Source organism: Kogia breviceps, chromosome 19 (assembly GCF_026419965.1).
Source record: "Kogia breviceps isolate mKogBre1 chromosome 19, mKogBre1 haplotype 1, whole genome shotgun sequence".
NCBI classification, from domain to species: Eukaryota; Metazoa; Chordata; class Mammalia; order Artiodactyla; family Physeteridae; genus Kogia; species Kogia breviceps.
The window spans coordinates 34,159,764-34,171,614 of record NC_081328.1 but is presented as its reverse complement, the minus strand read 5'-3'; positions in this window follow the sequence as shown (position 1 = coordinate 34,171,614).

Here is an 11,851-nt window from a genome sequence, read left to right as displayed (position 1 = left end):
GGGCACAGAGTTGCTTGTAGTAGTCTCTTAGGATGCTTTGTATTTCTGTGGTGTCTCTTGTAACTTCTCCTTTTTCATATGTAATTTTATTGATTTGAGTCCTCTCCCTCTTTTTCTTGATGAGTCTGACTAATGGTTTAACAATTTTGTTTATCTTCTCGAAGAACCAGCTTTTAGTTTTATTGATCTTTGCTATTGCTTTCTTTGTTACTATTTCATTTATTTCTGCTCTGATCTTTATGATTTTTTTCCTTCTACTAACTTTGGGCTTTGTTTGTTCTTCTTTCTCTAGTTCCTTTAGGTGTAAGGTTAGATTGTTTATTTGAGATTTTCCTTGTTTCTTGAGGTAGGCTTGTATTGCTATAAACTTCCCTCTTAGAACTGCTTTTGCTGCATCCAATAAGTTTTGGTTCATTGTGTTTTCATTGTCATTTGTCTCTAGGTATTTTTTGATTTCCTCTTTGATTTCTTCAGTGATCTCCTGATTCAGTAACATATTGTTTAGCCTCCATGTGTTTGTGTTTTTTACGTTTCTTTCCCTTTAATTGATTTCTAATCTCATAGTGTTGTGGTCAGAAAAGATGCTTGATATGATTTCAATATGCTTAAATTTACTGAGGCTTGATTTGTGACCCAATATGTGGTCTATCCTGGGGAATGTTCCATGTGCACTCATGAAGAAAGTGTAATCTGCTGTTTTCGGATGGAATGCCCTATAAATATCAATTCAATCTATCTGGTCTGTTGTGTCATTTAAAGCTTGTGCTTCCTTATTAATTTTCTGTTTGCATGATCTGTCCATTGGTGTAAGTCAGGTGTTGAAGTCCCCCACTACTATTGTGTTACTGTCGATTTCCTCTTTTATAGCTGTTAGCAGTTGCCTTATATATTGAGGTGCTCCTATGTTGGGTGCATATATACTTATAATTGTTATATCTTCCTCTTGGATTGATCCCTTGATCATTATGTAGTGTCATTCCTTGTCTCTAGTAGCATTCATTATTTTAAGGTCTATTTCATCTGATATAAGTATTGCTACTGCAGCTTTCTTTTGATTTCCATTTACATGGAATATCTTTTTCCATCCCCTCACTTTCAGTCTGTATGTGTCCCTAGGTCTGAAGTGGGTCTCTTGTAGACAGCATATAGATGGGTCTTGTTTTTGTATCCATTCAGCTAGCCTGTGTCTTTTGGTTGGAGCATTTAATCCATTCATGTTTAAGGTAATTATCAATATGTATGTTCCTATTACCTTTTTCTTAATTGTTATGGTTTGTTTTTGTAGGTCCTTTTCTTCTCTTGTGTTTCCCACTTGGAGAAGTTCCTTTAGCATTTGTTGTAGAGCTGGTTTGGTGGTGCTGAATTCTCTTAGCTTGCTTGTCTGTAAAGCTTTTGATTTCTCCATCAAATCTGAATGAGATCCTTGCCGGGTACAGTAATCTTGGTTGTAGGTTCTTCCCTTTCATCACTTTTACTATATCATGCCACTCCCTTCTGGCTTGTAGAGTTTCTGCTGAGAAATCAGCTGTTAACCTTATGGGTTCCCTTGTATGTTATTTGTCGTTTTTCCCTTGTTGCATTCAGTAATTTTTCTTTGTCTTTAATTTTTGTCAATTTGATTACTGTGTGTCTCAGTGTGTTTCTCCTTGGGTTTATCCTGTATGGGACTCTCTGCATTTCCTGGACTTGGGTGGCTATTTCCTTTCCCATGTTAGGGAAGTTTTCAACTATAATCTCTTCAAATATTTTCTTAGGTCCTTTCTCTCTCTCTTCTCCTTCTGGGAACCCTATAATGCGAACGTTGTTGCATTTAATGTTGTCCCAGAGGTCTCTTAGGCTGTCTTCATTTCTTTTCATTCTTTTTTCTTTTCTGTTCTGCAACAGTGAATTCCACCATTCTTCAAGGTCACTTATCCGTTCTTCTGCCTCAGTTATTCTGCTACTGATTCCTTCTAGTGTATTTTTCATTTCAATTATTGTATTGATCATCTCTGTTTGTTCTTTAATTCTTCTAAGTGTTTGTTCTTTAATGCTTCTAGGTCTTTGTTAAACATTTCTTGCATCTTCTTGATCTTTGCCTCCATACTTTTTCTAAGGTCCTGGATCATCTTCACTATCATTATTCTGAATTCTTTTTCTGGAAGGTTGCCTATTTCCACTTCATTTAGTTGTTTTTCTGGGGTTTTATCTTGTTCCTTCATCTGGTACAAAGTCCTCTGCCTTTTCATTTTGTCTTCTTTCTGTGAATCCAAACAGTTTCTATTGAGTATTTCTGTAAATATGTAAATCACAAGATGCAGCCACAGGCATGACACCAACTCAAAACCAGCTGGCAACTCTGATATGCTTCCCTGAAGCCAGCAGCTGCAGTCAGCTGAAATTGTGAAACAAAATCACACCAGGGGAAGACTGCTTACCCAGAAGGAGAGATTTATTTTATTGTCTAATATTTAAACAATTTAATATGTTTCCCAATAAATTGTTCAAATGGTTCAGAAAAGAGCATGTAACAAATACATGCAATAAATCCCTCATTTTAACATAAAGGAATATGTATAACAGAACATCTGTTTCTCTCCATCTATAATTAGCGAGTGTTTAGAGGATCCTGGTTTGAAGGGGCATCCACACCTCTCAGTCCCCAGGCCCCTGGCCTCAGTAGCCTGTGGGTACAAATGAGGCCACATTATCATTAATGCCCAAATCACAAAAGCTCTTTGCTCTGGCCAGCAGCACCTCAGAGGCTTGGCCACCCCTTCCCCAGAGTCTCTGAATAAGGGGCCTCTCTGTGCCCAAGGACAAGCCTCCCTCTCAGGCCTCCTCCACAGCCAGCCACTGCCCACATGCCTCCTCAGTGGGGACCCAGAACTGCGCTGCTTCTGGGCTCTGTGGTGACTGAGGCCTTTCCTGATGCCCTCGGCCAGGTGGTCTTTGCTGGGGGGCCCCAGAGACCTCAGGCAATGACAGCTGGAAACCAGGGGATGGAGGAGTGGAGGGAGAATGCCCTCTTCCAGCTCCACACCATGTCCTGTCACCTGGACTTCAGAGGGGCAGAGAGGTGTCCAGAGTCTCCCCACATCCTTGAGCTTCTGGCCCCGCACCTGTCTCCACCAAGGTCCCAGATCATTTCCTCCTGCTGGGCTGGGACACCTGGCCACTCCATTCCTTCTCATCTCCTCCTCCCTCACTTCCTCACTTCCTCCCTCTCCTGGATTTTCGTGTGTGTGTGTGTGTGTGTGTGTGTGTGTGTTCCATGAGGGCAGGGATTTTTTTAGCCTGTTTCATTCACCATTGTATCTTTATTGCCCAGAAGAGTACCAAATAATAGACGCTCAAGAAACTTTGTAGACTGAATGGGAAAAAAGTGAATCCAAGAAACCCTCCTGCCTCCTCCTTTAGCACAAAACCCATGCCCCCATGTGTATCCTTTCAGACAGAGCCCACAGGGATACTAGTCCACCAATTTTACAGCTCAGCTAGGCTCTGCCAGGACATGCACTGCATGAGGATGTGGGATCATAGCTGTGTTATGAGCATGCACTGGCCTCAGCAGCCTGGGCCCACAAAATGGGCATAAGTCACCGGGGCTCCAGTTCCTGTCCCACTCAACAATAGGAGGTCCATCCTTCCCAAATACTCTGGGCATCCACAGGGGAAGTTGAGCGTTTCCTTATGCCATCCTGTGTCCCTTGCCACCTCACCTGGCCTTCTGCCCCTATTGCTCTGCTCTCTCTATCCACCTACTCCCTGCTCTGTCGCAGCCTGTCCCTCGCCTCCCTCAAGCTAACCCTCCTCATGCCCAGCACTGGCAGGGCAGCTGCCCTCAGGTATATGGCCTGACCTTGGCCACCACTCCTGCCTCATTTCCTCTCTTTGCTCATCAACCTGCAGCCCCTTGAGCCGTCTTTCTGTTCCAACAATGAAGCAGGCTCATTCCCGCCACAGGATTTTGCTTATCCTGGGACAATCACCTTCAGGATCTTTGTTGCCTGGCTGGCTTCTTCTGATCTTTCCTGCCTTTCCTAATGTTGCTCCAGGAGACCTTCTCTAAACACACCATCTACAGGAGGCCCCAGCTCCTCACTGGCACCTCAGCCTGTTTTATGGTGCTTATAAGACCTATCACTATCTGAATTGCTCTTGTTCATTTATTTTTGTTTGTGTATCATGTATCTCTCTTCAGCAGACTGTAAGCCCCATGAGAAAAAGGGCTTTGTTCCATTCGCCACTGTATCCCAACTTTTAGAATGCTGGTGCTCAATTCAAATCCACTGGATGTTAAATGTTGAATATCCTCCCTACTTGGAGTCCAGGTACAAACAACCACCAACCCCAGACAGGAGAGGTTTTGCTCCTCCCAGCTTTAGGCTTAACTGAGGCTCTGGTATTCTATGATGGGATCTGGCTCTTCCCAGCCTGCCTGATGGTAGAACTGTTGACCTCCTCAGGGGAGACCCCTACAGGGGTATGGTCTAGCCCTTAGCCCCAGCCAACCCAGACAGAATTCTCCAACTTCAGGACATTTCCTAGTGATGGTCAGTAGGGTTGAAGACTGCTCTGTGAGGGCATTAACAGTCTGGTCAAAGTCAAGCCCTTCCAAATCCAGGCCAGTTTCTTTTCAGTCAGTCAGAGTGAAGACAGGGCCAGGCCTGTGAGCTTCCTCAGAGTGTCGGTGCCCTGATCTGTGGACATATGAACCACACACACACACACACACACACATACACAAGACACAGACCATCAAAATCCATTCTGAGAAACTGAGGTTCAACTCTACGCAAACATGCACCTCATTAACATTTGGAAGCAGACCACCTACGTCACTCTAGGCATGAATTGGTCCGTGGCTCACGGGGCCTCCCTGGAAGGACAAGTGGAAATTTGCTGGTCATCCATGGTCATCCATGTAACTCATATCTCCTCTTGGTGTTTTGCCCAGAGTATCAATCAGCCTTGGCACAAAGGTGAATTCAAGTGTCCAACTCAACTGCTTCTACTATTCAAAAGGCGATGTTTTCAGGTCTGGCCATCAAGGTTTCACAAGGCCTCCAGGCCTCCACGACACCCTGTTACAGCCCTGCCCTGGGCCTTCCTGTTGTGAAGTGCTGCATCGTCTCCGCTGGTGCACGAACACCGGGGACACTTGATGACCTGCGAATAATGGCTTTAGCTCTTTTAGCCTCTCTATGATAATTATTCAAATGTTATCAATAAAAGCACAGAAGATGACTCTTCAAGTGTTTTCACAGTCAGAAATCAAAGGGGAGAAGGAAACCTTTTCAAATCAGAGCAGACCAAGAGTGGATCATGTGCCGACAAATGAGTGAGGAATTCAGGCTGGGTGCGGGGGGGGGGTGGGAGGGGGCGGCTGGCAGGTGGAGGGAGGACATACGATCACTTCTGCCTGCAGAGGGGAGGGTCCGGGTAGTGTTCACCAGTTACCCAGGCCTGTGTCTCTTCCATCTGACACTATTTTCATTGTCTTTAATCAACAGGAAATTGTATAACAGTAATTGGGGAAAAAGGGATCCAAAAAACCTGGAATATAGAATGAGTAGGAAAAAATTGAGTTTCCTTGTTTTCAAGTATTAAGGTAGACACAAGAACTGTGAATAAATGAGCAGAACTTAGATGGAAATTCCTGCAGGTGGAAGGCATACACAGTGCTATCTGGATAGCATTCTTGGCCTCCCCTCCCTGCTGTGAGCAGAACACCCCTGAAATGGCCATCAGCAAAGGCGAAAACTCGCATCAGCCCCAGACATTAGCCATCCACACCAAGGGACCTTGAGGACTTTCTGCCAGGAGCTCAGCTCCTGCTTTCTCCCACTCCTCCAGAGCTTCTGACGTCTGAAATGATCATTCCCACTGTGTGCCCTGTCAATTTTCCTTCATTCCTTTGATCTGAGCCTGAATGACCCTCTGGGAAAGATTCAGGCAGGAACTTTTCCACATACCGTGATTCATTGTTGGATAGGCAAAAAAACCAGTATCTATTTCTTCCCCTCCTGAATACAAGGTCATTTGAGGAAAAGGCCACAGGAATTCAGCAAGTGGATATGAAACCGTCATGTTTCTCACTGACAAAGAGGACCGGAGAATGTCACGTTAGCTCCTTAGGCAAATGGGCTCGCCAGTCATTCACATCCAAGTTAGATTTTGCCATCAGGCCCTGACACACTGCTCCCTGGAGGGCCAAGCTGGTTATTGCCAGGCAAAGAGCAGGTCAGAAAACACTCTGAGAAGGAGATGAGCCACATTCACCCATCAAATTCCTCTGAGAATGAGTGGCAAACACTGCCCCCCCCACCTCCTAATATCGTCCCACATGGAAAAATGAAAAGGGAAATCAAGATTCCACCCTCACAGCCACACTGGGCAGACAGACTTTCCTCTGTAAGGATGAGGCGAAGAAACCTCGCAGGATCAGGGAAGATTCTGCAGCTCAAAAGCTAAATATTCCCCGAAGGTTCTGAGGAAGCTGCCTCCCCTGGGGGGGAAAAAAAGATTTACTGCAGCGCAAGTTTTTTTAAAAACATCTGAATATCTGGTTCAAATTCTCAATAAGATTCCAGGGAACTCTGGAAAAGATCTAAAATGTAGAAAAGATCAGAATAAAGAGGCAGAAATCTGAGAACAGGAAGTACAGCAGGGAGACAGAAACCACATATAGCTGGGTTAAAACCCATGATGAAGGCTGTAAATAGCAGACAAGACACTGGAGAAAATAAAATTAACACGGTCAAGGGTAAAATGGTAAAGAGATGAAAAGGAAAGAGGCAGGCAGTCAGACACAGGAGATATAACCTGGGGCTAATAGGAATTCTGGAGAGAAAAGAATAGATACAGCAAAAGCAGTAATCAAAGACATGGGAAGAGAAAACTTTTCTGGTACACAGAAAGAACTCAGTTGGAAATGAGAGTGTGTTCTGAGTCCTGATGAAAGTTTACGAAAAGAGGACCACATTTAGACACACCATGGTGGAATTCTCAAAGTAAAAAAAGTTAAGAAAATTTCTGGAACACACACACACACACACACACACACCCTTGGAACAGGAAATTTCTGAAGAGGGAGAGAGAGATTTTACTTTTCTTTTCATATCCTTAGCTCTGTTGTTTATTTGTTTTTTAAAACACCATGTCCATTTAAAAATAATTTTTAAAAGGAGTTTAAATTGGGGAGAGGGATGGTAAATAAGGATCTTATAGACAAATGGGAAATTAAAACAAAGAGCCTAAATTAAAATGAACTCAGATTTCTCACAACATCCAGAGAAGTATTGATAAATGTCAATTTTTTAACCTCAACTTGTTAGAAATACATTTTATTTTGTTAATATATATAAATATTATATATAATATTTTAACAGGATAAAGGATATAAAATACTTAAATTTTCTTAGATCTTCGGACATACATGATGCATGATAATTACCTTTACTACATTCAATGCACTTTAATGTTTTCTATCCTTGTCTATATCATTTTATATATTTTTTAAAATGCACTCACAGGGCTTCCCTGGTGGCACAGTAGTTGAGAGTCCGCCTGCCGATGCAGGGAACACGGGTTCATGCCCCGGTCCGGGAGGATCCCACATGCCGCGGAGCGGCTGGGCCCGTGAGCCGTGGCCGCTGAGCCTGCACTTCCGGAGCCTGTGCTCTGCAACGGGAGAGGCCACAACAGTGAGAGGCCAAAAAAAAAAAAAAAAAAAAGCACTCACAATCTATTAAATGGACTGGGTTGTGACCGTTGTGACCTGTAGTTTGAAATACACTGATCTAGAAAAACCTAAAGGAAAAGCCATGTTGTCATTCATGACAAAGGCAGCAAAAAGACCTTCTCAGGTGTGGAAGTTGTTTAAAAAATAATCCCTTCGGAGTACTCTTCTTGAATAAATCGCATACTCTTCTTAAAAATGTATGCTAGGACACAGGAAAAAAATCAGATGCAAAAACTTATAAATGAGAAAAAAAATCCAACTTGAAGCACCTGCTTAGAGGTTCAGGGAAAAAACTTTCATATAGTCTCGAAAACAAGGTGAAAATGTGAATCTACCATCTTTTTTGGCAATATCTTTTTTTTTTTTTTTTTTGCGGTACGTGGGCCTCTTACTGCTGTGGCCTCTCCCGTTGTGGAGCACAGGCTCCGGGCGCGCAGGCTCAGCGGCCACGGCTCACGGGCCCAGCCGTTCCGCGGCATGTGGGATCTTCACGGACCAGGGCACGAACCCGTGTCCCCTGAATCGGCAGGCGGACTCTCAACCACTGCGCCACCAGGGAAGCCCAGCAATTCTTTAAAAAATTAAAGTGTGCATACTTACCTCAATCTTGGAAATCCAAAAACAAAGACACCAGTATATAAAGATATATGAACTATGATGCTTCTTGCAGCAGTATGTATAGTGGCAAAATAACTAACAATGATTGACAGGTCCAACAAGTTAATGGTTTAATAAATTATGGTGCATCTATGCTAAAGTAATAGCCATCATGTTGCTATTTCTAATAAGTTAGCTATCATCCCATTTCTGCAAAGCATAGGGGGAAACTTATTAAAGGGTTTACATCTGCATGTATTTATGTGAGCAGAGAGAAAGATGTGGAAGGAAAAAAGCAAATTGTGAAGGCTGGTTAATTCTAAAGGGTGGGAGCAGTAAGGAAAGAAAGGGAGATCACTGGTTGCTCTGAAACACTTTTCAACTGACTTGTTGCAGTAAATATGCCTTACTTTGAAATTTGTAATCCAATTTAAAAAATTATCCTCTTGTTAAAAGGCATTAAACTAAGTTAAAACTTAACATTATAAGTTTAGTTATATAACTTAAAGTTAATACATATGCATTACTCTAAATAATTATTTTTTAATAGTTTCAAATTGAAGATTCAAAAAAGGTATTTTTCCTTCAAAGTTATTAGCTATTATAAATAAAAATGATGAAGTTTTCAATCCCAGATAAAATTAAGAAGAAGTGGGAATAAGTGGGGACAAATTTATTTTCCACAACAGGGAGCAAAAAATATAGTTCTATATAGACTATGATCATTGACTAGCATATCAAAAACCTCTGAAAACCTTTAAGGTAAATAAGAGTAGAATTAGTAAAGAATTCTAATTCTTGCTTTCTAAATTATTAAGGATTACAGACTAAAAAGAAAATTAAGAGCAAAATGTGTTAGGCCTAAAACTAAGGCCCAATATATTTTTTAAATTAATTAAATAATTAATTTTTTGGCTGCGTTGGGTCTTCGTTGCTGTGCGCGGGCTTTCTCTAGTTGCAGCAAGCAGGGGGCTACTCTTTGTTGCGGTGTGAGAGCTTCTCATTGCGGTGGCTTCTCTTTATTGCGGAGCACAGGCTCTAGGCTCGTGGGCTGTAGAGCTCAGGCTCAGTAGTTGTGGTGCACGGGCTTTGTTGCTCCGTGGCATGTGGGATCTTCCCAGACCAGGGCTCGAACCTGTGTCTCCTGCATTGGCAGACAGATTCTTAACCATTGCACCACCAGAGAAGTTGTAAGGCCCAATATTAAGTATTGCTGTGATACGTGGTGAAACTGGTAGGACCTTGAATGGCCTAACTATAAGTTCTCCCCACTCTCCTCCCTCCAGTAAGGTCCCCTAGCCAAATAACCCTCCTTATCAAGGCAACCAGGAGAAGGTCCTTGGGTTTCAGTTCCCTCTAAACTGCACGATTATTCAAATATGCCAGTAACATCCTCCCATGAAAACCAGGGTTTATCTCACCCTTTTGATACTATAATGCTTGCCTCCCACAGCCCCTGGTTGTTCACTCTGTTTCTGAGTGTAACCCCCATATGGCCCTGCATAGTGTGCTGTGCCCTCCTCCCCTGGACAGTAAGCATATGTGACTAATAAACTGCCCAGAATTGGGTGTCATGTGTTCAGCCATGAATGGTAATCCTTCCCTCACCAATGGGGCGAACAGGAGGTGATTAAAACACAAGAAGATATAAAAAAGCAGAAGGCATCAAATAAGTTGACAAAAGCTGTGCCAACCCTGGTACTGCAGAGAGAAACAGAAAATAGAAGATTTTATCAATTCAACAGAAGGTAGAAAGGGAGAAAAAAAGTGGAGAAAAAGGATGATGAGCAGAAAATATAGCATAATAGCAAAAGAAAGTCCAGGGCTTCCCTGGTGGCGCAGTGGTTGAGAATCCACCTGCCGATGCAGGGGACACGGGTTCGTGCCCCGGTCCGGGAAGATCCCACGTGCCGCGGAGCGGCTGGGCCCGTGCGCCATGGCCGCTGAGCCTGCGCATCTGGAGCCTGTGCTCCGCAACGGGAGAGGCCACAACAGTGAGAGGCCAGCATACCGCAAAAAAAAAAAAAAAAAAGTCCAAATAAATAATTAATAGCAATAATGTAAACTGCTTAAACACACTTAGGAAGACACACATTATCATATTGGGTAAAAAATAAAAATTCTATTGTATGTTATTAATTTTTTCTATAATTCTGGAATTATCTTAGCTATCATATCTTCAATGTTACTTCCCTGACATTTTCTTTATTCTTTTCTTCTGCAAGTCCTATTGGACATATTTTGGGGTCTCTCAAGCTATTCTCCTGCCTTTTGAACTGCTTTCTCTTATTTTTAATCTCTTTATTTCTCCTTGCTGCATTCTGTGTAGATTCTTTAGAACTATCTTCCAGTTCACTGCTTTTATCTTCAACTATATCCAGTATAAAATTCATCCCATCTTTTGAGATATTTTATTTCATGACTATATTTTTATTTCTGAGATTTATAATTGTTTGTATCTATATGTTCATTTCATTTTCATCTGCATTGACTCATGATTTCTTATTTGTCAAATGTTGTCTTCATTTATCTCTTTGAGCATCCTTATTTTCAAATCTTTGCTAGGTTAGTCCAAAAAGTGAATTTCATCTGTGAGCTCACATTTCATTTGTTGAGTTCGTTGTCTTTTATGGTATTTGATTTCTTCATTTGCTCATATGCTTTGGGATTTTGGTTTACAGGCTCATTATGGCTGGGAGTTTTTGACTTTGCTTTGTGCTCTGTTCTTCTTTCTTCTTTCTTGTCTGGTGGATTTAGTTTTATGGTCATAACCACAAGATTAGTCCAGGACTGGTCTTTTGATGGCCACTGTGAACTTGTGCTCTTCATTGATTTAGGGGTCTTACAGACTCAGTCACAGGGTTGACTCACTTCTTGGTTGTGAGGCTATCATTCCTCTGCTGCCTCCTTAGGCTTACAGTTTTGTCCATAGCTCCTTAGAGCTGGTCAGTTGTCCTGTTTTTCAGCCTCCTTTCACAAGTAAGGTGGCCTCACTCCAGTCCCTGGTTTCAGCCAGAGAGTCTGGCTCTATCCTCTATTCCATGTGCAACATTTTAGCTCCCATTACCCCACAGGCTTTTGGCTTTGGCCTTATTCAACACCAGTTAGTTTTTCTTCTTGTCTGCTGAGATGTTTAACGTGTTTTTTGGCCTGTTTATGTCTTATTAATGTCTTTGAAACTTTTTCTCTCATTGTTATATGTTTGGAGCGTACAGAGGGTGTATCAAAACATGAACTTTCCAGCCTTCTTCTTGGAGATGGAGTTTCTACTTACAATGGAAACATACCTGCAGATACAGTTCAGGGCTGAAAGAGCAGAGCACTGAGACTGCTACCCTGGGAGTCCAAGTAATGGGCATTTTGTCTGGACTTAGGGGGCTGGGCAGGGATGTGGACCAGACTAGTAAAACCCCATCTGGACAACTTCTATTTACAGACCAGCTTCCTACAGAGACCCCAAGTGGCAGTAAGATGATTTGCAGGAGCAGAATGTTCTACCCAAAGTGCCTTCCTACTGCCTGCTTGGAG